This window comes from Leucopleurus acutus (genome assembly GCF_964270905.1).
Source record: "Leucopleurus acutus genome assembly, chromosome: 20".
Taxonomy (NCBI): Eukaryota; Metazoa; Chordata; class Mammalia; order Artiodactyla; family Delphinidae; genus Leucopleurus; species Leucopleurus acutus.
This window is the reverse complement of record NC_139162.1, coordinates 54499321-54526084: the sequence shown is the minus strand read 5'-3', so window position 1 is coordinate 54526084 and position 26764 is coordinate 54499321. Positions and strand designations below refer to the sequence as shown.

The 26764-nt window shown below is 41.9% G+C and overlaps 1 long non-coding RNA gene across 1 annotated transcript; it reads right to left on the bottom strand.

The window, feature by feature from the left end:
* Positions 1-2525: 2525 nt before the first annotated feature.
* LOC309977454 lies at positions 2526-9771 on the bottom strand. Its single transcript, XR_014327053.1, has 3 exons — positions 9752-9771; positions 9566-9616; positions 2526-3076 (listed from the first exon to the last, which is right to left on the bottom strand). It is a non-coding gene; the product is annotated as an uncharacterized lncRNA (long non-coding RNA).
* Positions 9772-26764: the final 16993 nt, after the last annotated feature.

Sequence of the window (26764 nt, the reverse complement as noted above, 5' to 3'; positions counted from 1 at the left end):
CAACCAACCACACATGGAAAATAGGAAACAAAACCACTAAGAGCAACATCAAATACACAGACCTGATGATTAAAGAAATAAAATCAAGACCATTTATTATGCATAGAAAAGTACCAAATGAAAGTAGCAGTGCCGTAAACAAAACAAATGATGGTTCACCATTGAAGGTATCACTCCACTTCATAAGCTGTCTCAATTTTTTTTTTTTTTGACCACGGCGTGGCTTGTGGGATCTTAGTTTCCTGACCAGGGATTGAACCCGCGCCTTCGGCAGTGAAAGTCCTAACCACTGGACCGCCAGGGAATTCCCAAGCTCTCTCGTTAAGACGCTGCAAAATTAAGGGTGGATATAGAATGAACAGTGGGCACACAGGTGACAAAAAATATGGCATCAACAACAGTTTAGTCAATAGCCTAACTTGAGGATGCGAACTTGGACAATGTTATCTCTAGGAGAAATTCCTATACCATTTCTTGAGGATCAAAGGGGATGATCAGTAGTATATGTAAACAACATTGTCACAGTGCTATTGAGACATGCTTTGATAACATTCCTCAAAACCAGAAAAAGAACTGGAAAGACTTATCAATCAGGGTCTTTATTTTGCATCCTAGAACATGCTCACCCCGCTACTAACTAGCTTACAGTGGTGATTTTCTACGTAGCAGGAAATATTGCAACAATGAGGGAAAGTATTTGCCATCAAGAATTTAATGCTGGGACTTCCCTGGTGGCACAGTGGTTAAGAATCCGCCTGCCAGTGCAGGGGACACAGGTTCGAGCCCTGGTCCGGGAAGATCCCACATGCTGCAGAACAACTAAGCCCGTGTGCCACAACTACTGAGGCTGCGCTCTAGAGCCTGTGAGCCATAGCTGTTGAAGCCTGCACACCTAGAGCCCGTGCTCCACAACAAGAGAAGCCACCACAATGAGAAGCCCGTGTACTGCAACAAAGAGTAGCCCCCGCTCGCCGCAACTAGAGAAAGCCCGTGCACAGCAACAAAGACCCAACGCAGCCAAAAATAAATAAATAAAATAAATAAATTTAGTTTTAAAAAAGAATTTAATGTTACACAGTAAACCCATTCCACAGTGTCCAGCAGAAGTTGTCCATTAACTGCAGGTACATTATCACAGCAAAGAAATGGGATAAAATTTCAGACCCTGGGAGTATGTATTTCAAAATAAGTTTCACAGGCAATATCATGCAAATGTGGGAGAATATGAAATCAGAAAGAATATATATTTCCCTACAAGGTAGAGCACTAACAGAGGAAAAAAACACGAGATGTGGGGTTCAGATATTATGAGTCCTTGACATGGAATCATGAGCTTGACCCACAGATTCCAAGCTAGTCAGAAAGATTCATATGTTCTCCCCAGGAGGGACTAGGGATTAAAAAGAGGATCTCTCTGTCCACCGTCTTTACAGTTTTCCTAAGTAACAGTTACAGAAGACCTAATGCACCTCTCTATTACACACATCCGTGATATGTGTGGCCAAGTCAGAACAGAAGTAATGGCTGAGGGATCTAAACAAGCAGACAGGGCTTGAGACAGCTCCATGCAGGTTCTGAGGTGCCAGAACTGAGAACTGAGCATTGAAGGGAATCAAGTCCAAAAGGAGAGCTGAGGGAGCAATAGACCCTTCTTTAAAACAACCCTCTTTGTGACTCTCAAAATCAAAGAATAACAAGTCCACAGAAGCCAAAAGGCCAAGTGATGTAGACCACGATAAAGACTTTGCCTTTGTTGCTGATGGAGCTCCTGCACCACTGGAGGATGACATGATACATTTTACATGTTGAGAGACAGTGATAACTCAGGGAGAAGAAAAATTTCCTCTCAGACTTGACAACAAATAAACTTCTGTTTTCCCAAAGTACTCTCCATCTGGGTAGACTTTCCCAAACACTACTAATGCTGTGGCTTCCTCTCTGCCCTTCTGAGATCTGATCTGTGCTCAAATTTCGATTCATTCCCAACCATTTGGTTTTTTGCTATTTTCATGTCACTCTTCACAGTCCAGAGTGCTTCCTCTTGCTCAAATATGCAAATGACACTCACATCAAAAATAGAAATTCCTGCCTATTGAAAGAAATGTCAACTGCTGTGGCTTTTCCAGAATTCCAGCTCTCTGTTCACATGAGCGTGAGGACATTACAGATGGGTCTGGAAAAATGTTTCACAAATTCAGCCACTGCCTGCCTCCTTCTCAATGCAGAGGGAACAATGTAACATACAGATATCCAGCTCTCTACCAAGAAGTACTGAATCAAAAGCACAGGGGTAGAGCACAGGGAATGAAATATTTTAAAAGTTTCCGGTTGGGCATTAGACATACTCAAGCACTGGAAAAACTCCTGGCATATCATGAAGTGGCCAGATCATCTGAAGAAAGGGCATGTTTAAACTCCTGATGCTAGGATTTCCCTGGGACTTCCCTGGTGGCGCAGTGGTTAAAAATCCGCTTGTCAATGCAGGGGACACGGGTTCGAGCCCTGGTCTTGGAAGATCCCACATGCCGCGGAGCAACTAAGCCCATGCGCCCCAACTACTGAGCCTGCGCTCTAGAGCCCGTGAGCCACAACTACTGAGCCCGTGTGTCACAACTACTGAAGCCCACGCACCTAGAGCCCAAGCTCTGCAACAAGAGAAGCCACCACAACAAGAAGCCCGCGCACCACAACGAAGAGAAGCCCCTGCTCACTGCAACTAGAGAAAGCCCGCGGGCAGCAACCAAGACCCAATGAAACCATAAATAAATAAATAAAATTGAAAAAATAAAATTAAAAAAACAACCCCAAAACTCCTGATACTACATCACAAAACTTTTCTTGCCCGGTCAACATGACTGAGTTCAGTTAAGGAAGGCAGGCGATCCCCAAAGGCAAACAATGGTAAATGCAAAACTACCTTCCCAACTTTTGGAGTGAAGTTATCCTCACCTACAGAGATCAGGTTCCTGTAGGTCTCCACCATCACGTCCCTGTACAAGGCCCTCTGAGCAGGATCCAGGCATTCCCACTCTTCTGGAGAGAATTCGATGACCACATCCTTGAAGGTCAACCGTGCCTTAAATTAAAAAAAACATTTCGCCAAGGGGCCATGAGCAGAGTTCTTATTTGCATATAAAATGAGTAGAGGTGAAAAGATCAATTAGGTTGAAGTATGTATTCTTCTTTTTTAAAACATCTTTATTGGTGTATAATTGCTTTACAATGGTGTGTTAGTTTCTGCTTTATAACAAAGTGAACCAGCTACACATACACATATATCCCCATATCTCTTCCCTCTTGCATCTCCCACCCTCCCTATCCCACCCCTCTAGATGGTCACAAAGCACCAAGCTGATCTCCCTGTGCTATGCAAAAGTATGTATTCTGAAAGTCATTTAAAGGTATTTGGAGCTACTCGTGTGTCTAATTTTAATTTCTTATGCTTTGTCATAGAGAGTACGATATCCTTCAAATAGATATAGATTTATCATTTTTGTAGGAAATACATGAAATAGATACAAATAAAAATTCAATGCCGGGTTGTCTATATGGAAGTGTTAGATATTATGTTCTACACACTGAGGGATAATTAAACCTGGAGGAGCTTGAGTGGTGTCTTCAGAGACGACAGAGTCCACAGTGGGTTTAAGGAAAGCTCAAAACCTCCTATCATGATGATAACAGCAGCAAAGACGAACACTGTTCGAACACTTGCTACGTGGTATGCATTACTCTAAATGTTTTACTTGTATTAACTTGTTATCAACAACACAGCTCATTAAAGACCTGTTCTGATACTGCAGAGGAGAAAACTGTGTCAGACACTGAGAAACTCGACTCAGGTCAAGAAGCTAAGGAATCACACAGCAAGCAGCCGAACTCCGAAGGCTGGACTTTGGAAATGAAGTTTAAAATCAAGGAGTTAAGTAACACATACAGCATTAAAAGTACATTGCCAGAATCTCAGGGCTTTCCCAACACCCCTCAAATGCCACCCCACCCTCCTCTGCCCTTGGGATCCTTTAGAAGGAAAAGGAAAAAGAGGAGATAGAAGGAGAGCCCGTTTTCCTGGAGGGAGCCTTGCCCTAAGCCTCCTCATCTGACTGTAGCTTACCACAGGTCACTGCCCTTCCACGGAAGGGATGAGCACCCAGGGTGTGTGAACGGGATGGAAAATGCCAGTCTGTCTGGCAAAGGGAGGGAGAAACGGGCGGGCAGACAGGAGCTGCCTAAGAAACACGCAGTGGCTCACGTGGGACCACAGCGTCCCCTGGTGGAGCTGCTGGTGGCCAACGGTCTGGAGGGGCCTATGTCGGACCAAAGGGGCTTGGGGGCCCCGTCAGTGAGGCAGGGGCATGCTGGGAAAGGCAGTGCCAGCCCCACCAGGCTGTGTGAGGGGCAGTGAGGATGACTCCACACCAAGCACCAGGGCCCACTGCTGCCCAGCGCTCACATCAGCATGAATCTGTCTGTGGGAAGAGCTCAGGGTGGTGTGTTCAAGATTCTGGGCTAGGCTGCCTGGGTTCGAGTCTCAGCCGCACCACATCCCAGCTGTGTGGCCCTGGGCAAGTCTCTTAACCTCTCTCTGAACCTCAGGCTCCTCCACTGTAAAATGAGGGTAATAACTAGGATCCACTTCGTGCATGGGAATTAAACACATTAATATTCTTAAAGCCCTCAGAACAATGCTGTGTTCATACTAAGTGCTACTGAGAGGAGAAGGAGGAAGTTAAATAAACAAAATGCTCTTGGAAGCTTAAAAAAAAAAAGTACATTGCCAGACAGTTCTCTGAGAAAACGTGAATGAAGTTCAAGGTGAACAACATGGAACGGCCTAAAAGGCCATTACACATGTGTGCACGCACATATGCACACAAAATATTAGTAATTGTATTACTATTTAAACCATTAACATAATAGTATAGAAAATATTCAAGGCCATGGAATATATTAAAAATATAATTTCTACTGCAAACAGGTAAAATACATAGTTTCAGAATCATGATGACTTTTATCTAAAGCATGGAATTGTACATCCATGAATGTATGCACACACATGTCAACACTATATCAAGTGAAATGAAAGGAGTATTATCTGGACTAATTTTCAGACAATTTTTTCATCATCATTTTTATTCATGTGCATTTCAGGATCTTCCAGACAATGAAAATGTTATCGATTGTACTCAACTGCATTTGTCCACATAATTCCATAATGGGCTACTAAAAAATAACAGTAGAGACATGAAAAAATAGAAGAATACTTTAATTCCAACCTCAATATAATAAATATATTAAAAACTATGATTTTGTCCATTTAGCCTCAGATAGGTATTAACAAAGGCAAAAGAGTTTCTTTTTTTTCCACTAATAACTTTGACTCAAAATTGGAAAAGTTATTACTATTATACATTATTTGCACAGATTAATAATAAAATTATCATGATAGTAAAATTTAAAACTTATTGGACAACTAAAAATGACAGGGCTTCCCTGGTGGCGCAGTGGTTGAGAGTCCGTCTGCTGATGCAGGGGACACGGGTTCGTGTCCCAGTCTGAGAAGATCCCACATACCGCGGAGCGGCTGGGCCTGTGAGCCATTGCCGCTGAGCCTGCCTGTCCGGAGCCTGTGCTCCGCAACGGGAGAGGCCACAACAGTGAGAGGCCCGCATACCGCGAAAAAAAAAAAAAGGAAAAAAGATATTGTTATTAAGCAAGAATATTCCACCAAACATCATGATCAGAAAAGGAAACACTTGATTAATTCCTGCTGAAGTTACAGTGGAGTGAAGCGGGCTGGCCAGGGCTCCTGCCTTTCACCACTGTACAGTGTGCCTGAGCAGGGACCACTAGCAGAAGTAACAGGAGGAAAACAGAGAGCAAGAGACACACAGAGAGTGTGTCAGAGCTGCAACTGTGAACATTCACAAATCTAAGGACATGGAAAGGCGAAAAGTGAAAGGATGGAAAAAGATATTCAATCCTAAAGGGAGCAGGGGTGACTGCACAATATCAGACAAAATAAACTAAGGAAAAAACTAACACAAGAGACACAATACATTATGAAATGAGAAAAGGGTAAATCTACCAAGAAGCTATAACGATTACAAGTATGTATACACCTAACATCAGAGCTCCCCCCAAAATGAAGAAGCTCTTAACAGAAATAAAATTGGAAATAGATAACAGCACAATATTAGTATCAGATTTCAATACCTGAGTTTTACCAATGCATGGAAACCAAAAGATCAATGAGGAAACAGAGCACTTGAACAACACTGTAGAACAACTGTACCTAACAAACATGTTCAAACACTCCACCCAACAGCAGCAAACACATCCTTCTCAAGCACATGTGAAACATTCTCCATGACAGACCACATGCTAGACAATAAAACAAATCTTAACAAATTTATGAAGATTCAGATCATAAAAAGTATCTTCTTTAACCACAGTGAAATGATACCAGAAATAAAGATCAGAATGAAAACAGGAAAATGCTCCAAAAGTGGAAATTAAACAGCTCATTCTTAAAGAAGCAATGGGTCAAAGAAGAAATGACAAGGAAATTTTTTAAATATCTGAATGAAAATAAAAACAATATGCCAAAATCTATAACAGGTAGTCAAAGATGTATTAAACGGGAAGTCCACACTGCTAAATCAAACAACAACAAAGGAGAAAGATGCGTACTCTGCACTACTGTTCAAGAAACTATTGAACACGTTAGCTAGAGTTATTGAAAAACGAAAAAAAATTCAATTATCCAAACTGAAAAAGAAGTAAAATTATCTTTTTTTTGTAAGGACAAGGTTTTCTATATCGAAAGCAAAAAGATTCCAAGAGAAAACTACTACCTCAAAAAACAACTTTAAAAAAGTTGCAGCATAAAAAGTCAGCACATGAAAATCAGCTGCATATACAATGAACAATGTCAACAGAAAATCAGAGAACAATCCTATAGAATCCTTAGGAAAAGATCAGCCAACTAGGTGCAAGACTTGTACACTGAAAAGTACTAAACGTTCTAAAAAAAAGTGCATAGAGATACATGGAAACACCCTGTACTCATGGATTGGGAACTTCATATATATATATATATACATATATTTTGTGGTACGCGGGCCTCCCACCGCTGCGGCCTCTCCCGCCACGGAGCACAGGCTCCAGACGCGCAGGCCCAGCGGCCATGGCCCACGGGTCCAGCCGCTCCGCGGCATGCGGGACCCTCCCAGACCGGGGCACGAACCCGCGCCCCCTGCACCAGCAGGCGGACCCTCAATCACTGCACCACCAGGGAAGCCCTGGGAACTTCATATTTTTAAAATGACCAAATTAGGGAATTCCCTGGCAGTCCAGTGGTTAGGACTCCGAGCTTCCACTGCAGGGGTCACAGGTTCAATCACTGGTTGGGGAACTAAGATCCTGCAAGCCCTGTGAAGCAGCCAAAAAAAAAGAACAAAATGACCAAATTACCCAAAGTGTTCTACAGATTCAACGGAATTCCTATATAAAATTTCAAAGGCAATTTTTACAGTAATAGAAAAAAATCATGCTAAAATTCATAGGGAATGTCAAGAGGCAGCGAACAGCCAAAATACTCTTGAAAAAGAAGAGGAAGGCAGTCATTTTTAGATTTTAAAACCTATTACAAGTAATCAACATGATGTGGTACTGGCATAAACACAGATACATAAACCAATGGAACAGATTAGAAAACTCAAATAATCCTTGGAATATATGTAAAATGCATAGACAAGGGTGCCAAGACTACACAAAAGGTAGGATAGTGTCAAGAAATGGTGCTGAGAAAATACATACCTACTAGCAAAAGAATGAAGCTGGAACCTTATCTACATTAAAGGTAAAAACTTCTGTCTCAAAGGATACAATCCACAGGTAAAGTCAGCCTCTGAGGAATGGAGGTGATGAAGGTGATTTAAAGAATGTCCCACTGTCAGAGATTTAGGTTGATTTCATGGTTTAAATTCAAGGATGGAAGAAAACACCCTCTGTCACTGATGTAAGGTTCTGAACTTTCCATTCCGTTCCCATTCTTTAAGATTAAGTCAGTGACTTGCTCCTTTAGCTTCAACTGAGTCTCTGAGTAAGTCAGAACAGATTTCCCCTTAAGGCGTCTTCGCTAGAATCCACCTTGGCTGAGAGACTCGTGCACACACAGGAGAGGACCCTGGGATAAACCAAATACAGACTCGGAGCCAGGCAAAGCAAGATGACTGTCCAGAGGAAACCCAGAAGAAATGCCCTATATAAGTGATTCAAACTACCACAAAGGTATGACTCTTTCTCTGAGCCTGCCTGTGTGTGTCTATTCAGACGTACTCTTTTGCCTCCTAATAAACACCTTACTTGCTTCACTACTTTCCGTCTGTCGCAATTCGTTTCTATGAACGAATTCGGGCCAGGGGCCTTGTCAATGGCCACTGGCCCTCGTGGTCTAGGGGCTAGGATTCAGCACTCTCACTGCCAGGACCTGACTTCAACCTCCACCTGGGAGCTGAGATTCTGCTTCAAGCCTCTGTAGGCCGAGGCCACCAGAGACCAGCTTTTCAACATATCCCTATCTAAATGATGTCTATTGTCTCTTTCAGGCAATTAGATAAGTGAAATCAGGTAACTCTGCTGCCAATATAATGTCCTAAAACACAAATCTGATCAGACCACTGTTTTTGTTTTTTTTTTTTTTGGAGCAACAGGGTTTATTTCGTGCTCAGGTTAAATTTTGGCTGCAATATTCACATTTTCTTCATTCTGGAACCCAAAAGGGTAGAGCAGTCCTTATCTAGGACACCCTACTCATATCACAGAAGGATCCATGGTAGAACCACACGATGGTTCCTAAAGCTTCGGCTTGAAAAGGGCATGGGTCACTTTTGCTCACATTTTATTGGCTTAAGCAAGTCCTCTGACCGTGCCTGAGGCCCATAGAGAATTAGAAGTATAATTCTCCCATAGGATGGGGAGACAAATAATTGAGACCCATGACATAGTGTGTTAATGCTGTGTTTAAGATTTTTGCATTTATGTTTAGGGGTGAGATCGGCCAGCCTATAATCTTCCTTCCTCAAAGTGTCCTTGTTGTGCTCGCTTCGGCAGCACATATACGAAAACTGGAAAGTGTCCTTGTGATCAGACCACTCTTGATTTTGATCCCTTTACTGGTTTTTCATTGTTTGGTTAAATAAATTTCTTAGCCATGAAAAAAAAAATTCCCCCTTATCGTTCTGTTTTCCAGATTTTACCAGGTATTGTGCATATTAATACCTGACTTGCATGTGCAGCTTCTTTATCCTGGTTGACAGAAAGCAGACAGTGCATCCAGATGGGGCCTCTCAACAATCCCTGCTGCCCAGGAGCACTGACACCCCATCTCCAATCCATGGGTGTGAAATCTGAGTGGAGACGACGAGACTGAGGGAAGGACCCAGGTGACTGTGATGTACAACTGTCAGGCAGGATACTTCAGAGTCAGGCAAGATTAATGAGTCCAAAGAAGGGCATTTCACAAGGACAGACTGTGAATCAATTGAAAATACGATTTTACCTGAGAAAGAGTCATTCCTGACTCCTCTGCTTTCCCCTGCCTCCTCTTCCTCTTAGCAGAACACAGGAAAAGGAGAAAACAAAATATTAGACTAACTGGTAAAACTAGGATTTGACTGTTAATATAAAAGATCATTGACAACTTTACCAAGTGTCCACCAAAAGTCTAAAATTATTTGTTACGTACCAAAGAGCTTTTCCAGTACAAAAGATAAAGAGGAGAAAGCAGGCAGGCCTCCAAGAAATCTGAAACACATTTTAAAAAGAAACAATTTGTGAGTATTTTCATCTAATAATTGTGGTGTCAAAGTTTTAAAAATTTGACAATATATCATGTTTAGAAAAGAATGACTTGACATGATTATAGAAGACCACCAAAGCTTGTTACAGAAATTAATGATTATTTATAGGGAAGTAGAAACTGAATGAAAATTTATTCCACGCTACAAAAAGAATTATATGTAAAGAGATGAAAAAGAAAAGAAAACCCATCACAAAAAATAAACACTTTTAATGTTCCTTTTAAAAGGTACCATGGGGCTTCCCTGGTGGCACAGTGGTTGAGAGTCCGCCTGCCGATGCAGGGGACGCGGGTTCATGCCCTGGTCTGGGAAGATCCCGCGCGGTGAGAGGCCCGCGTACCACAAACAAAAAAAAAGGTACCATGTAGGGGCTTCCCCGGTGGCGCAGTGCTTAAGAATCCGCCTGCCAATGCAGGGGACACAGGTTCAAGCCCTGGTCCAGGAAGATGCCACATGCTATGGAGCAACTAAGCTCGTGTGCCACAACTACTGAGCCTGTGCTCTAGAACCCGCGAGCCACAGCTACTGAAGCCCACACGCCTAGAGCCTGTGCTCCACAACAAGAGAAGCCACCACAATGAGAAGCCCGCGCACCTTAATGAAGAGTAGCCCCCGCTCCCTGCAACTAGAGAAAGCCTGCGCACAGCAACGAAGACCCAACACGGCCAAAAATAAATTAGATACAACATTAAAGAAATAAAAAATGTTTTAAAAATATACAAAAAATAAAAGGTAGCATGTAGTGACAGATTCAATCATTTCTTGCCCCACGTGTCCTCTCCCTACTCCTCTGCCCCATGTCAGGAAAAGGGAAGGGGGTAACTCACAACTTAGTGAAGCAAATCACTGCCCCCTGGCTAAACAGGGTTTGCAAATGGAAGTTATCTTCTGATACAAATAATTACAAAATGCACATGACAGGAGTTCTGCAATTCTCATCCTCATCTGTATAATTAAAGAAAAATTAATTACACTTTAAAATAACAAATCATGTATCACAACTTAATCATCCATATCCAAACAACTCACCATCCATCTGCATCCAGCTCCCACCACCTACCTGCACTACAATGTGTTTCCATTTCATGAGGTTTATGTCTTCGTATTTTTTGATTTGTCTCTGTCTCTCTTCTTGTTCCCCTCTGCTCTGCTGCTGTTCCTGCCCTCCTATTTCCTCCCTCAACCTGTCCTGCCCAACTCTGCAACCTGTTCCCCCTCCTGATGCTCTTTCTCCCCAACCCTTCTGATTACCCTAAATCTCTATGTATTTCTGCCTCTTTCTTCCCCCACCTGCTCCCTCTCTGCCCTTCGGGTGACATCCCTTCTGTCCCTGTTACACGCCCTTCCTCCTCCCTATCTGGCATCTCAGATGGCTGCGCTTCCTTCCTGCTCTCTCTCTCTTCCTCTTCTCTTCTAGTCACACTTTGTCCTCTTTCTCTCCCAGCACCACGTGGCTCTGTAGCCCAAGTTTCCAACTCTTTCATCCTCTCGCCCACTCTGTGTGAAGTGCCTCTCCTTTGTTACCCCCGTCCCGCCGCTGACCCAGGGCCCTGTGTTGCTCTCCCATCCCTGGAGATCCGACTTTTTAAAAATTTACTTCTTTATTTTATTCACCTATTTCAGTGCTTTATCGCTTTCATTTCCCTGTCTTTTTACAAGTCCTCAGCCACCCCCTGTATTCCCATCGATTCTCCCTCATTCTTTTCTCGTTCTCAGTTTTTTATTCCTGTCCGTCTCTGTCTCTGCTTCTCCTGATCCCCCTCGCCCACGTATTTACAGAGATGGTGACTGAATAAGATGCCCGCGTATCAAAAGAGGAAATTTTCCAGCGAGACGGACTTGGGACGGAAGAACACTGGCTGTCACACGCCTGTCCCAGGTCACTCCCCGCCCCCCACGCCGGGGGAGAGGAAGGTCTGACTACGAAGGGGAAGCCGGGAGAGCAAAAGGACCGGCCTGAGGAGACGCGAGGACAGAGGGGCGGGGAAGAAGGGGGTTCCGGAGAGGGGCCGGTTCTGAAGAATCCCAGGACCGGGGAGAGGACGCGGCCTGTCCGGGAGCGGGGCGGCGGGCGCTGCCCTCCAGGGGCCGAGAGGGCGAGGCTGCGGGGCGCGAATCCACCTCGCGGAAGGGGACGTTACATGGGTGTGTGGGGGGGAGCTACTAAAGCGTTTTAAGCAGGAAAATGTAGTGAAAGGCGGTGTGTACGTGGACCGAAGGCAGAAAAGCCAAGGGCAGGGACCAGCCGCGTAGCGAATTCAAACCCAAATGAAAGATACCCGACCCGTAACGGCGACGTCTGGATTTACAGGGGTAGAAGGGCCGGGCGCTGGGATTTTAGGTCCACAGTCACTCGCAACACCCCGAGGTTTGAGTAAAGGGAGCCGGGCAGCACAAATTTACACTTCAAAGGAGACACTTACCCCCGACAGCTCGACCTTCACTCCGAGCTCCCCACTTCCGGTTCCGTAAGAAACTGAACGGAGTTAGAGGCAGGGCTTCCGGGGGCGGGGCCTGAGCGGAGCGCTAGCGGCGAGGGGCGGGGCGAGGAGGGAGCCAGTTCTGTGAACGGAGTACGGGGTGTCGGGGAAGAGTTGGTGCTTCTCCGTAACTTGGAGTAAAAGCTTACAGTTCTGTGGGCTACTTAGGTGGGAAGCTAATGTTTCCTCCTAACAAGCTGAAACGGTTTCAATAAAAACCTTTTTTTGCCAGCAGGTTGCTCGCATGTCGTGGTCGTGAGGCTCAAGCAATTCAGTGGTTGGAAACGTGGGTCTCCAATGGGTTGCTGCGGGGCAGTGGTTGGATCCCGGAAAATTTCCTGCAGTTAGAACTAATTTAAGCAGTTTAAGGAAACAAGAGCTAGACTGGCCTCTGTATTACACACTAGAATGAGAAATGAAAAAACACTCCCAGTGTAGAATGGGCCATTTCACAGTGACACCTTACAGAATAGATTTTCCTTTCTATTCTTCATTCAGCCAGGACTACAAAACTCAACACTCTCTTGGTTCCAGACACTCAGAGACGAAACCTAGCATCTGAGGATGGAGGACTAAGGCATATGATAATTTCTGTCACTAATCATTGCTTTTAAAAATGCAGTACAGGACTTCCCTGGTGGCGCAGTGGTTGGGAGTCCGCCTGCCGATGCAGGGTACACGGGTTCGTGCCGCGGTCCGGAAAGATCCCACATGCCGCGGAGCGGCTGGGCCCGTGAGCCATGGCCGCTGAGCCTGCGCGTCTGGAGCCTGTGCTCCGCAAAGGGAGAGGCCACAACAGTGAGAGGCCCGCGTACCGCGAAAAAACAAACAAACAAAAAAAATGCAATACATTTTTTAAAATTGTTATAAATTGCCTTGTTCTTTTTGCTAAAGTGTTTTGCCTTTATTTAAAATCACATGCCGCTCCCCCTCCCCCAGTTTTGATACGTATTTGACTTACATCACTGTGTGAGTTTAAGTTGTACAGCATGATGTTCTGACTTACATAGATTGAAATAATTACCGAAATAAGTTTAGTAAGCATCTATTATCTCATTCTCAGGATAAAGAACAAACTCCATTCACATACTCTGTCCCTAACATCTTTTCCCTTTACTTTTCTCTGTTCTTTAGGTGGAAATATGAAATTCAAAAATTCACATTTCTTATTAAAACTATGATGGCCACTTAAAAAGTAGGTAATATTTAGAAAAACATGTGAGACTAACGTTTCGCTGAAAACGAGACAAAATCTGAAAATGAAAAGGGTTTTGTTCTCAATCGTCACCCTTCTTGGTCATCCAGCAGCCATGTTGCTACAAGCAAAGTAAAGACTAAGTGCTCATGGAGATAGAAGGGGCAAAGGACCCATCACATCACAAACTTCGCCCCCTGGACTTCCTCTTATGTGAGAATGATAAACCTCCAACTTCTTTCAGTCACCATTCTCCAGGTGTTCCTGATAAACAGGATTATTATTTTCTGATGGGTACAGAATGAAGCCTTTCAGAAAGAATCTTGAATTCAAAATTTTGTGGCTTAGGACTTCTCTGGTGTCGCAGTGGTTAAGAATCCGCCTGCCAATGCAGGGGACATGGGTTCGAGTCCAGGAAGATCCCACATGCGGCAGAGCAACTAAGCTCGTGCGCCACAACTACTGAGCCTGGGCTCTAGAGCCTGCGAGCCACAACTACTAAGCCCCTGTGCTGCAACTACTGAGCCCGCGCGCCTAGAGCCCATGCTCTGCAACAAGAGAAGCCACCGCAATGAGGAGCCCATGTACCACAACGAAGAGCAGCCCACGCTCACCGCAACTAGAGAAAGCCCGTGCACAGCAACGAAGACCCAACGCAGCCAAAAATTTAAAATAAATAAATTTAAAAAAACATTTTGTGGCTTAAAAAGACTTTATGAAAACATCACTTAAGTGATGAGTTAACAGCTGTTGAGCACATGTTGCCTAGAATTCACACCGCGTTAACAAAATATAGCATGAGAATTTATGTCAAATGTTCAGAATGTTAGGTTGTAATGTCACAGGAGTAAGGAATCCAGTGCCACAAATACTTCCATGACCATTAAAGCTACTGGTCAATGAGCCTGTGCATTCCAGCACCCTTGTTTACACTGGCAACATGGATTCACTCATCGTGTCAGCCGTGAATGATTCCCTCACTGATGATCCAGCAGATAAAATCAATACCCTGCTTTCAGATAGCTTCTGTTCTATAAGGGACGGTCAAAAATAATTAAATACATTAAATAATTCAATAATACATGAAATTTAATGGAATGATGTGTGTAGAAAGTCAAAGGAGTCTACAGAAACTGAGAGAAAAACTGCAATTTCCAAGATGTCATGATATAAGAACGTCCAAAAATCTACTATAATTGTATATACTAGCAATTTACAAATGGAAACTGAAATTAAAAATATAATATCATGTTTGAATGTTCAAAAAAGAAAAAATAAAAATGAGTAAATCTAACAAAACACTGACTTTCATGAAACAGTAATGAAAGAAGTCAACGATGAACTTTTACTTACATTTACTTATGACATTCCATATTGAATATGACATATCATATTCATTGATTGGAAAACAACATCTAAATATTGTTAAATTACCCCAAATTGTCATACAGGTATAATGCATTTCCAATCTAGATTTTTATAGAACAACCAATATTATTCTAAAATTAATATAGAAAGGCAAAAGAATGAGAAGAGCTACAGCATCACAAAAATACTGAAGTGGCTGGAATCATTCCACATGATCTCAAGATTTCTAATATAGTAACAGTAATCAAGATTGTGTGGGATTTGTTGAGGGACAGACACACAGACCAAAGGAACAGAATGAGGAAAACAGAACCCCACACAGCTACAAGTAACCTTTAACAACATGGGTGGGAGCTGTGCGGATTTATTTTTTTACACAGATGCCACAACAAATTTAATAATAATGAAAACATTTGAAACTTTCGGAGAATTGCCAAAATGTGACACAGAGACACAAAGTGGCTGTCGGAAAAATGGCCCAAAGACTTTCTCCATGCAAAGTTGCCAGAAAACTGTAATTTGTAAAAAAAAAATGCAGTATCTTGAAGCACAATAAAGCAAATTGCAATGAAAGAGGTATAACTGGATTGACATAATAGGAAGTTACCATAACCACAATTATATATGACGATAGTCGATTTAAAAATGGCAAGTTATACTCGTAAAATTGACGATAGATGTTGTGTGGTTGAAGGATTTAAATAACTTGGCTTATTAGAGTAGCAAAATGGTTAAGATACCTCTCTTTGAAGCCAGTCAACATGGATTCAATTCCTGATTTACCCACTTGCTGGGATGGGACTAAATAAGTCTTTAAACCTGTCATTTTGCCAAGCTACTTCATTCATGAAATAATAAACAGTACTTTTCTTCAGAGATGAAAATCCAATATCTTATTATGCATAAAGCAATAATAACAGTGACTCTCACTAATCAAAATCAAGAACTTATCAAAGAAAAATATATCATTTGGGGATGGGAAGAAACTCTAAGTGGAGGATATCAGGTGTCAGTTGTCATGCTAAACAGAACAAATCTTTTCTCCGTAAGATCCTCTGGCAATGAATGTGAATACATCACTGGGAAAGGACAGAATGACTTCCAGGAATTTGGCAATGGGGATTATCTCCTTGTCACAGACCATACTTGGATTCTTTCGGTCTTTCTTTCTTATGTATCATGATATTTTCATTCTCTTCGCTGCATGCTTCTTTACCTCCACACACTTGCTTTTCAAGCACCTAACCATAGCCAACTCCCAGAAAAAAAGATTTCATGGCACCGTTTTGCCATTTCAGTTCTTTCATTGAACTAAAGCCCCGAAATAACTCTTCCATCATGTTTACAGTACACCTACTTTGTGTCATTGCTTATATGCATTATCACATCACAAAAGTCCCAAAACAACCCACTGATTTATACACCCCTTGTTGCAAAACAAGGGAAATATGCAAGGGAGGAAATAATAATGCAAAAACAAAAAGTGTATAAAAAACATTTTACTATACTAGAAAATTAATCATGGAACATACTGCTTAATACTGTAATTTGAAATACAAATTTTAATAGTCTTTGGATAATTGATTCTCTAGTAAGTTGTTTAGTTATATCATCAACTAAGCATTTCTAGACATTAATTTTTAGTAAACTAGTATAAACATATCTTAGACAACTTATCTAAATAAAATCTTTACAGCATTTCCAAAAACCAAATTGATTTTTTTTTGGTGATGCTGCTTAGCTTGTTGGATCTCAGTTCCCTGACCAGGGATTGAACCTGGGCCACAGTAGTAAAAGCCCCGAATCCTAACCCCTAGATCACCAGGAAACTCCCTACATTCTTTTTTATATTCTTCTCCATTACAGTTTAACCCAGAACATTGAACATAGTTCCCTGTGATCTACAGTAGGACCTTGTTGTCCATCCATTCTATATATAATAGTTTGCATCTACTAACCCCAAACTCCTGGTCCATCCCTCCCCTACCTCTCCTCCCCCTTGGCAAGCACAAGTCTATTCTCTATGCCTGTAAGTCTGTTTCTGCTTCATAGATAGGTTCGTTTTGGTCGCATTTTATTATTTTTTATATTTTTTGCTCCACTGCTTGGCTTGCGGGATCTTAGTTCCCGGACCAGGGATCAAACCTGGGCCGCCGCAGTGAAAGCACCAAGTCCAAACCAATGGACTGAGGAGGAATTCCCTGTGTCATATTTCAGATTCCATAGATAAGTGATATCATATGGTATCTATCTTTCTCTTCCTGACTTTCTTCACTCAGTGTGGTAATGTCTAGCTCCACCCATGTTCCCCAAAATGGCATTATTTCGTTCTTTTATGGCTGAGTAGCATTCCATTGTATACGTGTACCACATATATCCATTCATCTGTCCACATCCATTTTTTAGCAGCCGGCCAAAAAATAAAATAAAATAATCCAACTTGAACAATGGAATGTACATGTGGTGCAGGAAAAGAAATGAAATAAATTAGTAGCATAAAGAAAAGTGTGGTCTTTCCTAACCAAGAAAACAGGATTTTCAAGAGTAAACATCCAGTGTTTTATTTTTTATTTATTTATTTTTACATCTTATTGGAGTATAATTGCTTTACAATGTTGTGTTAGTTTCTGCTTTATAACAAAGTGAATCAGTTATACATATACATGTTTCCATATCTCTTCCCTCTTGCGTCTCCCTCCCTCCCACCCTCCCTATCCCACCCCTCCAGTGTTTTATTAAAGAGTCTCACATCATTTTTTGATGTTTGCCTACTTACAACTATATATTAAGATTCAACATAACCTCTCCTTATTTGGCCTATGTGGTGAAGAAGATCAAGTCTGAGGGCTTCCTTCTTTGATACCAACTGGAAGTTCAAAACATAACTGGTTAGCCTTCCCTAAGCCCGATCCAGTAATCACCTTAATACATCAAGTCATTAATCATTCTCTGTTATGTCAAACCATTTTTTGAACACGCTGGTATTCTTCCCTGTCCCCCTAGAAAGCGGAATTACATAACAAACATTCTCATAACACTTCAACATTAATATCAATCTAAATGACCAAACTAGCCTTTGCGTGGAGTTCCACCCTATCCCAGTGAATAGCCACAAGTGCAAACTAGCAACAACAAAAAACTGTTTTGGTGGTGATATGTGAAATTTCTAGTTTATCTATCAAGCAAAAATCTTCCCATTGTATATTGTTTAGCGTTAATACTCAGGAACATTGTTATTTTCAAATTATTTTACTGAGCGGTTCAAGGACAAAAGTGAAACTGGATGATTTTTAATTTTTCTCATATTTTTTATGTGCTTCTATGTTCCTATTTTTCCTTCATGTAAATCAAGGTGCACGATGTTAGATTTACTGGGCACAAAAAAGATCATGAAGAAATACATTCATACACCGCATATTCATGAATAGGGATGAGGTTGCACACACATTCACAAGGTGGACTCACTTGCCCCCAAGACAGAAAACCAAGAAGTAATTGCAGTTTCACCCCTCGCAGGAATGTCACCTTAAACCAATCACTCTGGAGTTTCCTGAACACCAGTGAGGTAATCTGCAGGATAAGACTGACTTTGGTGCTGCTTTCCCCCAAAAAAGGTAACCTTGCCTGAAAGAACCTTTTCTTTTACTAATAACATTCTTATCCCACCAAGTTACTGCCTATAAAAGCCTTCCAATTTGTACAGCACCGTTTAGGACCTCTTTAATTTCTAGGTGGGATACTGCCCAATTCATGAATCATTCAATACAACCAATCAGATCTTTAAATTTACCCTGTTCAATTTTTGCATGTCAATAAAATTCAGAGTCTGAAATAAACTGCTATGCTACTTGCATTATAGCCATCTGAATATTCTGGAATAGAGTGGAGGGAATAATCAAGTACAAATTATGAGTATATAATCCCCAAATTATATGTTGTTTGATTCCATATTCGAAAGAAATTGCTATAGATTCTTTCCACCCTGACAGCCTAATGGTGCATTCTTAGCGTTTATTGTAAAGCACCAAGACAGGATAAAACTGTGTTGGTAAAAGAAACAGGATTCAACCAGGGTGATGAGGAGAGTGATTAAATTTTATTACATCTGTGTGGTTTCTCTCCAGGATAAATATTCTGATATCTAGCGACAAGTAAGTAATAATTTGAAACATTGCCATATTTATTGCATTTTATTTACTTTACCTTTTTTTTTTTTTTTTTGGCTGCATTGGGTCTTCATTGCTGTGCGTGGGCTTTCTCTAGCTGCTCTAGACGCAGCGAGCGGGGGCTATACTTCACTGTGGTGTGCGGGCTTCTCATCGTGGTGACTTCTCTTGTTGCAGAGCACGGGGCTCTAGGCACACGGGCTTCAGTAGTTGTGGTTCACAGGCTCAGTAGTTGTCGCTCGCGGGCTCTAGAGCACAGGCTCAGTAGTTGTGGCGCACTGGCTTAGTTGCTCCGTGGCATGTGTAATCTTCCCGGACCAGGGCTCAAACCTGTGTCCCCTGCATTGGCAGGTGTATTCTTAACCACTGCCCTACCAGGGAAGTCCCTATTGCATTTTAAAGTATGAAGTATTTGGTGAACCCTCAGTTTTAAGGCACACGCAAAAAGCTTTGCCATATTCAGTACATCTGTAATGTCCTGTCGCGTATAGATTATCTGATGATTGATGAAATGTGAGCCCCGAGTAAAGGTTTTTCCCATTCATTGCATTTGTGAGGTAATAATCTCCAGAATGAATTATTTGGTGAATGAATTTGTTGCCTAAAGTCCTGGTCAAAGTAAATACATTTACCTGATATTTCTCCAGTATGACTTTTCCAATGAAGCTAAGATGTGTACACTTGCTAAAACCCTGGCTTAAAGTCCCTCACCAATATGGATTACCTGATACTAAGTTAGACTTCAAAGTACAATAAATGATTTGCCATACTTACTATATTTGTAAGGTTTCTCTCCAGTATGAATTTTTTGGTGCACCTTAAGGTACAAATTTTGACTAAAAACTATGAGACATTTATGACATTTCTACGATTACTGTCCAGTATGGCTTATCTGATGGTAAGCGAGGTTTTGCCACAGTCATGAATGTGCATGTTTCCTCCCACTATGAATCTCCCATGAATTTAAACTGTCAGTTTTGAATGAGGACCTTCCCATATATATCACATTAATATGGTTTCCCCTCTGTATTTATTATCTGATGTGTAGTGAAGGTTCAGATGTGAGTAAGGTCTTTTCAACACTCATTATTTTTGAAAGGTTTCCCTCCATTATGAATTCTCTGATGCTTTGCAAGGGTGCCTTTTTGATGAAAGACCTTGCTGCACTCATTACAGTTGTAAGGTTTCTCTCCAGTATGAATTCTCTTATGAACTGCAAGGTTTGACTTCCGACTAAAGATCTTGCCACACTCATTACATTTGTGAAGTTTCTCTCCAGAATGAATTCTCTGATGAACTGCAAGGTCTGAATTTCTACTAAAGGCCTTGCAACATATATGACATTTATGTAACTTCTCTGCTGTATGGATTATCTGATGATGCCTGAGTTTTGAGCCCTGACTAAACGTTTTCCCACACTCATTGCATTTGTAAGGTTTCTCTCCAGTATGAATTCTCTGATGAGTTGCAAGGATTTGTTTTTGATTAAAGACCTTGCCACACTCGCTACATTTGTAAGGTTTCTCTCCAGTGTGAATTCTCTCATGAACTACAAGGTTTGATTTCTGACTAAACACCTTTACACATTCATTACATTTGTAAGGTTTCTCTCCAGTATGAATTCTCTGATGAACTATAAGGTTTGAATTTAGACTAAAGACTTTCTCACATATATCACATTTATGTAATTTCTCTCTGGTATGGATGATCTGATGTCTACTGAGGTGTGATCCCTGAAAAAAGGTTTTGCCACACAGATTACATTTGTAAGGTCTTTCCCTGGGTGCTTTCTGGTATTTTGTCAGTAATGATGGATGCATAAAATCACTCTCATGTATATTAGAAATGTTGGTTTGGACACCAGAAGAAATTCCTTGAAGTGGTGAACATAAGGCATTACTGCTAATAGTCTTGTCAGCTTGATTAAACTCATTAATTTTCTCTTCACTTTTAAAAATATGCAGGTCATCCAGAAAGCTTAAGGCAAGGCTGTTTTCAATAAGCTCAACTCCTGCAGTACTTCTACCATGTCCATCTCTCTTACCAGTGAGATTTTGGTTATGGGTTATAGTCATGCCTTTGTAATTTCTTACCTCAGCTCTCCGCTGAGACTCAAGGTCATAAATATTTTCCTGGACAACCTTGAGGTAAAAATGTTTGATTTCATTCCTTTCATGTCTTCGCAGCATTATGGTTTGGAATACTTCTTCTCTATCAGTGTTTGCTTTTAGATGTAATTTCTTAATCACATGTATACGAGAAATATCTACAAGATACAAAGAATCATATGTATCCAACACATTGTAATTCATAAATAAATATTTCAAGTTACATACATGATACTACTCTAAAAATAGTACTTATTTCAAAGAGAGTTAAGAAACTACCTACAATGATCTTAAAACTGTAGTAAAGCAAAAAAAACAGGATTCTTGGGGCTTCCCTGGTGGCTCAGTGGTAAGAATCCGCCTGCCAATGCAGGGGACACGGGTTCGAGCCCTGGTCCAGGAAGATCCCACATACCATGGAGCAACTAAGCCCGTGTGCCACAACTACTAAGCCTGCACCCTAGAGCCTGAGAGCCACAACTACTGAGCCCACGTGCTGCAACTAGTGAGCCCGCATGCCTAGAGCCCATGCTCCGCAACAAGAGAAGCCACCACAATGAGGAACCTGCACACCACAATGAAGAGCGGCCCCCGCTCACTGCAACTAGAGAAAGCCCATGCACAGCAACGAAGACCCAACGCAGCCAAAAATAAAAATAAATAAGTTTTTTTTTTAAAAGAATAGGATTCTTTACTAAAGAAAAAGTGATCAGAGGTAATTCTAATTATTTTAGAGCACCCTATTTTCAAACAACCTATGACAAAAACTCTCACATTACACAAACTGGTATTAGCTATCAAATAAAGTGTATTTTTCCACCATGACCCCAAAGCACATGACAGTTTTGAATTGGAAAACTAATCTAGCACAAAGAAAGTGAAGAATTTGACAAAACAATTTAATCAACCAAATATTTTTCTAAATACCTCTTATAAAACTATGTACCTATGAAGAAGCATAAAACATTCTAAAAGTACAGAACAGTGGAAAACATAGGCAGAACACTTTAACATTAACCGGAGCAGTATCTTTTTGGATCCACCTACTAGAGTAATGGAAAGTAAAACAAAAATAAACAAATGGGACCTAATTAAACTCAAAAGCCTCTGCACAGAAAAGGAAGCCATAAACAAAATGAAAAGACAACCCACAGAATGGGAGAAAATATTTGCAAATGATGCAACTGAAAAAGGGTTAATCTCCTAAATAAACAAACAGCTCATACAACTTAATATCAAAACAACAAGGACTTCCCTGGTAGTGAGTGGCTAGGAATCCACCTGCCAACGCAGGGGACACAGGTTCAAGCCCTGGTCCAGGAAGATCCCACATGCCGAGGAGCAACTAAGCCTGTGCACAACTACTGAGCCTGCACTCTAGAGCCCGCGAGCCACAACTACTGAGCCCACATGCCACAACTACTGAAGCCCATGTGCCTAGGGCCCAGGCTCCGCAATGAGAGAAGCCACTGCAGTGAAAATCCCGTGCACCACAACAAAGAGTAGCCCCCGCTCTCCGCAACTAGAGAAAGCCCATGGGCAGCAACAAAGACCCAATGCAGCCAAAATAAATAAATAAAATAATTTAAAAAAAACCCCACCCAAAAACACTAATTGAAAAAGATACATACACTGCAGTGTTAATAGCAGCACTATTTACAATAGGCAAGACATGGAAGCAACCTAACTGTCCATCAACAGGTGAATGTATAAAGAAGATGTCGTATATATATGCCATGGAATATTACTAAGCCATAAAAAAGAATGAAATAATGCTGTTTGAAGCAACATGGATGGACCTAGAGATTATCATACTAAGTGAAGTAAGCCAGACAGAGAAAGCCAAATATCATATGATATGGCTTATATGTGGAATCTTTAAAAAAAAAAAAAAAGGTACAAATGAACTTATTTACAAAAATAAAAAGAGACTCACAGACATAGAAAACAAACTTATGATTACCAAAGGGGAAGATATGTATTTCTTTTTTTAAATGAATTTATTTATTTATTTATTTATTTTTGTGCCACCAGGGAAGTCCAGGACTATGTATTTCAAAAGCAAGTTTCAGGGCTTCCCTGGTGGCACAGTGGTTGGGAGTCCGCCTGCCGATGCAGGGGACGCAGGTTCGTGCCCCGGTCCGGGAGGATCCCGCATGCCGTGGGGCAGCTGGGCCCGTGGGCCATGGCCACTGGGCCTGCACGTCCGGAGCCTGTGCTCCGCGACGGGAGAGGCCACAGCAGTGGGAGGCCCGCGTATCACCAAAAAAAAATAAAAATAAAAATATAAAAATATTTTAAAAAAGCAAGTTTCAGAGGCAAAATCATGCAAACTTAGGAGAATACAAAATCAGGAAGGTAGACTAGGTAGAGCAGTACACGAGTGAAAAAAATACAAGATATGTTTGTCAGATATTATAGGACCTTCAGATGGAACCATGCACTCTACCCACAGATGCCAAACAAAGAGCCTGAAAGATACACATATTTCCCCCATGAGGGACTGGGGATTAAAAAGAGGATCTCGGGACTTCCCTGGTGGCACAGTGGTTAAAACTCTGCGTTCCCAATGCAAGGAACAAGAGCCCACATGCACGCCACAACTAAAAATTCGCATGCCACAACTAAGGAACCCTCCTGCTGCAACTAAGACCCGGCACAACCAAATTAATATAAAAAATAAAAACAAAATAAAAAAATTAAAAGAGGATCTCTCTGTACACTGTCCTTACAGTTTTCCTAAGTAACAATAACAGAAGATCCAACCAACAGGGCTAGGACACACATCCCTGAACTGTGTGGCAAGAGGAGAACAAAAGAAGTCGACAGGACTTGAGACAGCTCCATGCAGGTTGTGAGGTGCCAGATGGAATCAAAGAGCAGCCAGTGTTTTCCCATCTTCTGTCTGGGTCTTCTAAAAACATCCAATGGGGATGGAACCAAGAAAGGTTCAGGGATTAGTCTGGAGGCATCAGCTCTTATCCATGTGGACTGAGAACTAAGCATCCAGTGGAATCATGCCCTGAAGGAGAGATGAGGGGGTAGGAGACCCCTTTAAAAAAATCCCACCTCATGCTACTCAAGGTCAAGCAACAACTAATTCACAGGTACAAGATGGCAGAGTGTGGTAGATCACGATAAAGACTTTGCCTTTGTCTCTGGTAGAGCTGCAGCACCACTGGAGGGTAAAAGAACACATTTTACATGCTGAAGGACAACGTGGTAAGTTGGGGAGAAGAAAAGTTTCCTCTGAGGGTTCACAAAAATAAATTATCTTCTGCATTCCCACAGAACTCTCCGATGAGGGGAGAGTTAACCAAACACTATTAATAACGAGGTTTCCTCTCGGCCTTTCTGAGACCTGACCTATGTTCACACTTTGATACATGCTCAAAGGCATTCACATCACTCTCAACAGCCCAGCACTCTTTCTCTTGCTACAAAGTGAGTAAAATATTCAGCTGAGAAACAGAAATCCCTCCACACAAGAAGAAAGAAAGGTGATTTCCTGTGACTTTTCCAGAACTCTAATTCTTTGTTCAACTGAAGATTACAAATGAATCTAGAAAAATATTTCAAAAATTCACCCACTTTTCCCCTCCTTCTGAATGCACACGGAACAGTATAAAATGCAGAAATGTAGCTCACTTCCTAGAACTCCTAACTCAAAAGCACAGGAGTAGAAAAATAGGAACGTGGGTATATTAAAAGTTTACCATTCAGCTTTATGAATACATAAGCTCTGAAACAACCCCTGATAAATCATGAAGTGGGGAGATCATCTAAGGAAAGGTCGGATTAAACTCCTGATGCCACATCATGAAGCTTTTCAATGTCTGAGATAATAGGGATTTTGGATCAGTCAAGAAAACAGGGCCTCCCAAGAGAAAATGGAAGGATACCCAAGGGCAGAGCCCAACTTCTAGAGGTAAGTTATCCTCACCTAGGGAGACCAGGTTCCTGTAGGTCTCCAGCATCACGTCCCTGTACAAGGCCCTCTGAGCAGGGTCCAGGCATTCCCACTCCTCCTGAGAGAATTCTATGGCCCCATCCTTGAAGGTCAACTGTGTCTGAAATGAAAACACATTTAACCAAAGAGCCCTGAGGAGGTTCTTATTTTCACACAAAATGACAAGAGGACAGAGGAGTAAGGATCAATTCAGTTGAAGTAAATATTCTGACAGATCCATGTAAAGCTATGTGAAGGAAATTGTCATTCTCTAATTTAATTTCTTAGGCTTTTTCTTAACATTATGATATCCCCCATCAATCAATGGATTTTTTCCTTTTGTAGTCAATACATAAAATACATACAAATAAAATTCAACAATGGATTGTCTATGCAGAAGTGTTATATATTATATTTTACACACTGAGTGATATTTAATATCTAGGTAAGCTACGCTATGAGTGGTATCTTCAAGGATGACAGAGTCAACAGTGGCTTTTTTTTTTTTGGCTGCATTGGGTCTTCGTTGCATCACTCGGGATCTTCATTGCAGCATGCGGGAGCTTTCGTTGCAGTGTGCAGGATCTTTTGTTGCAGCATGCAGGCAATCTGCTGTGGTGCGCAGGCTCCAGAGCACTTGGATTTCAGTAGTTGTGACTCACGGGCTCAGTAGTTGCGGCGCATGGCCTTAGTTGCCCTGTGGCATGTGGGATCTCAGTTCCCCAACCAGGGATTGAACCCGAGTGCCCTGCATTGAAAGGCACATTCTTTTTCATAAATTTATTTACATACTTATGCATTTATTTATTTATTTAATTTTTGGCTGCATTGGGTCTTCACTGCTGCGCGTGGGCTTTCTCTAGTTGTGGCAAGCAGGGGCTACTCTTCGTTGCGGTGCACAGGCTTCTCATTGCGGTGGCTTCTCTTATTGTGGAGCACAGGCTCTAGGAGCACGGGCTTCAGTAGTTGTGGCATGCAGGCTCAGTAGTTGTGGCTTGTGGGCTCTAGAGTGCAGGCTCAGTAGTTGTGGCACACGGGCCTAGTTGCTCCGCAGCATGTGGGACCCTTCTGGACCAGGGCTCAAACCCATGTCTCTTTCATTGGCAGGCAGATTCTCCATCACTGCGCCACCAGGGAAGCCCGGAAGGCCCATTAACCACTGGACCACCAGGGAAGTCCCCAACAGTGGCTTTAAAGAAAACTCAAAATCTTAAATTATGATAAGGATAGCAACAGCAATGACTAAAGGTGTCTGCATATTTAACATATACTAAGCATTACTGCAAATGTTTTACAGGTGTAAGCTTTTAATCATCATCAGAGCTCATTAGAGAAAGATCTGTTCCCACGTTACAGAGGAGAAAACTGTCAGAAACACACTGAGAAACTCTATTCAGGTCAAGAAACTAAGAAACAATACACAAGCACATAAACTAAGGAAGTTTGGCTCTTGATTTGAAGATCAAGAAGAAAAACTCAGGGCTTCCCTGGTGGTGCAGTGGTTGAGAGTCCGCCTGCCGATGCAGGGGATGTGGGTTTGTGCCCTGGTCCGGGAAGATCCCACATGCCGCGGAGCAGCTGGGCCCGTGAGCCATGGCCGCTGAGCCTGCGCGTCCGGAGCCTGTGCGCTGC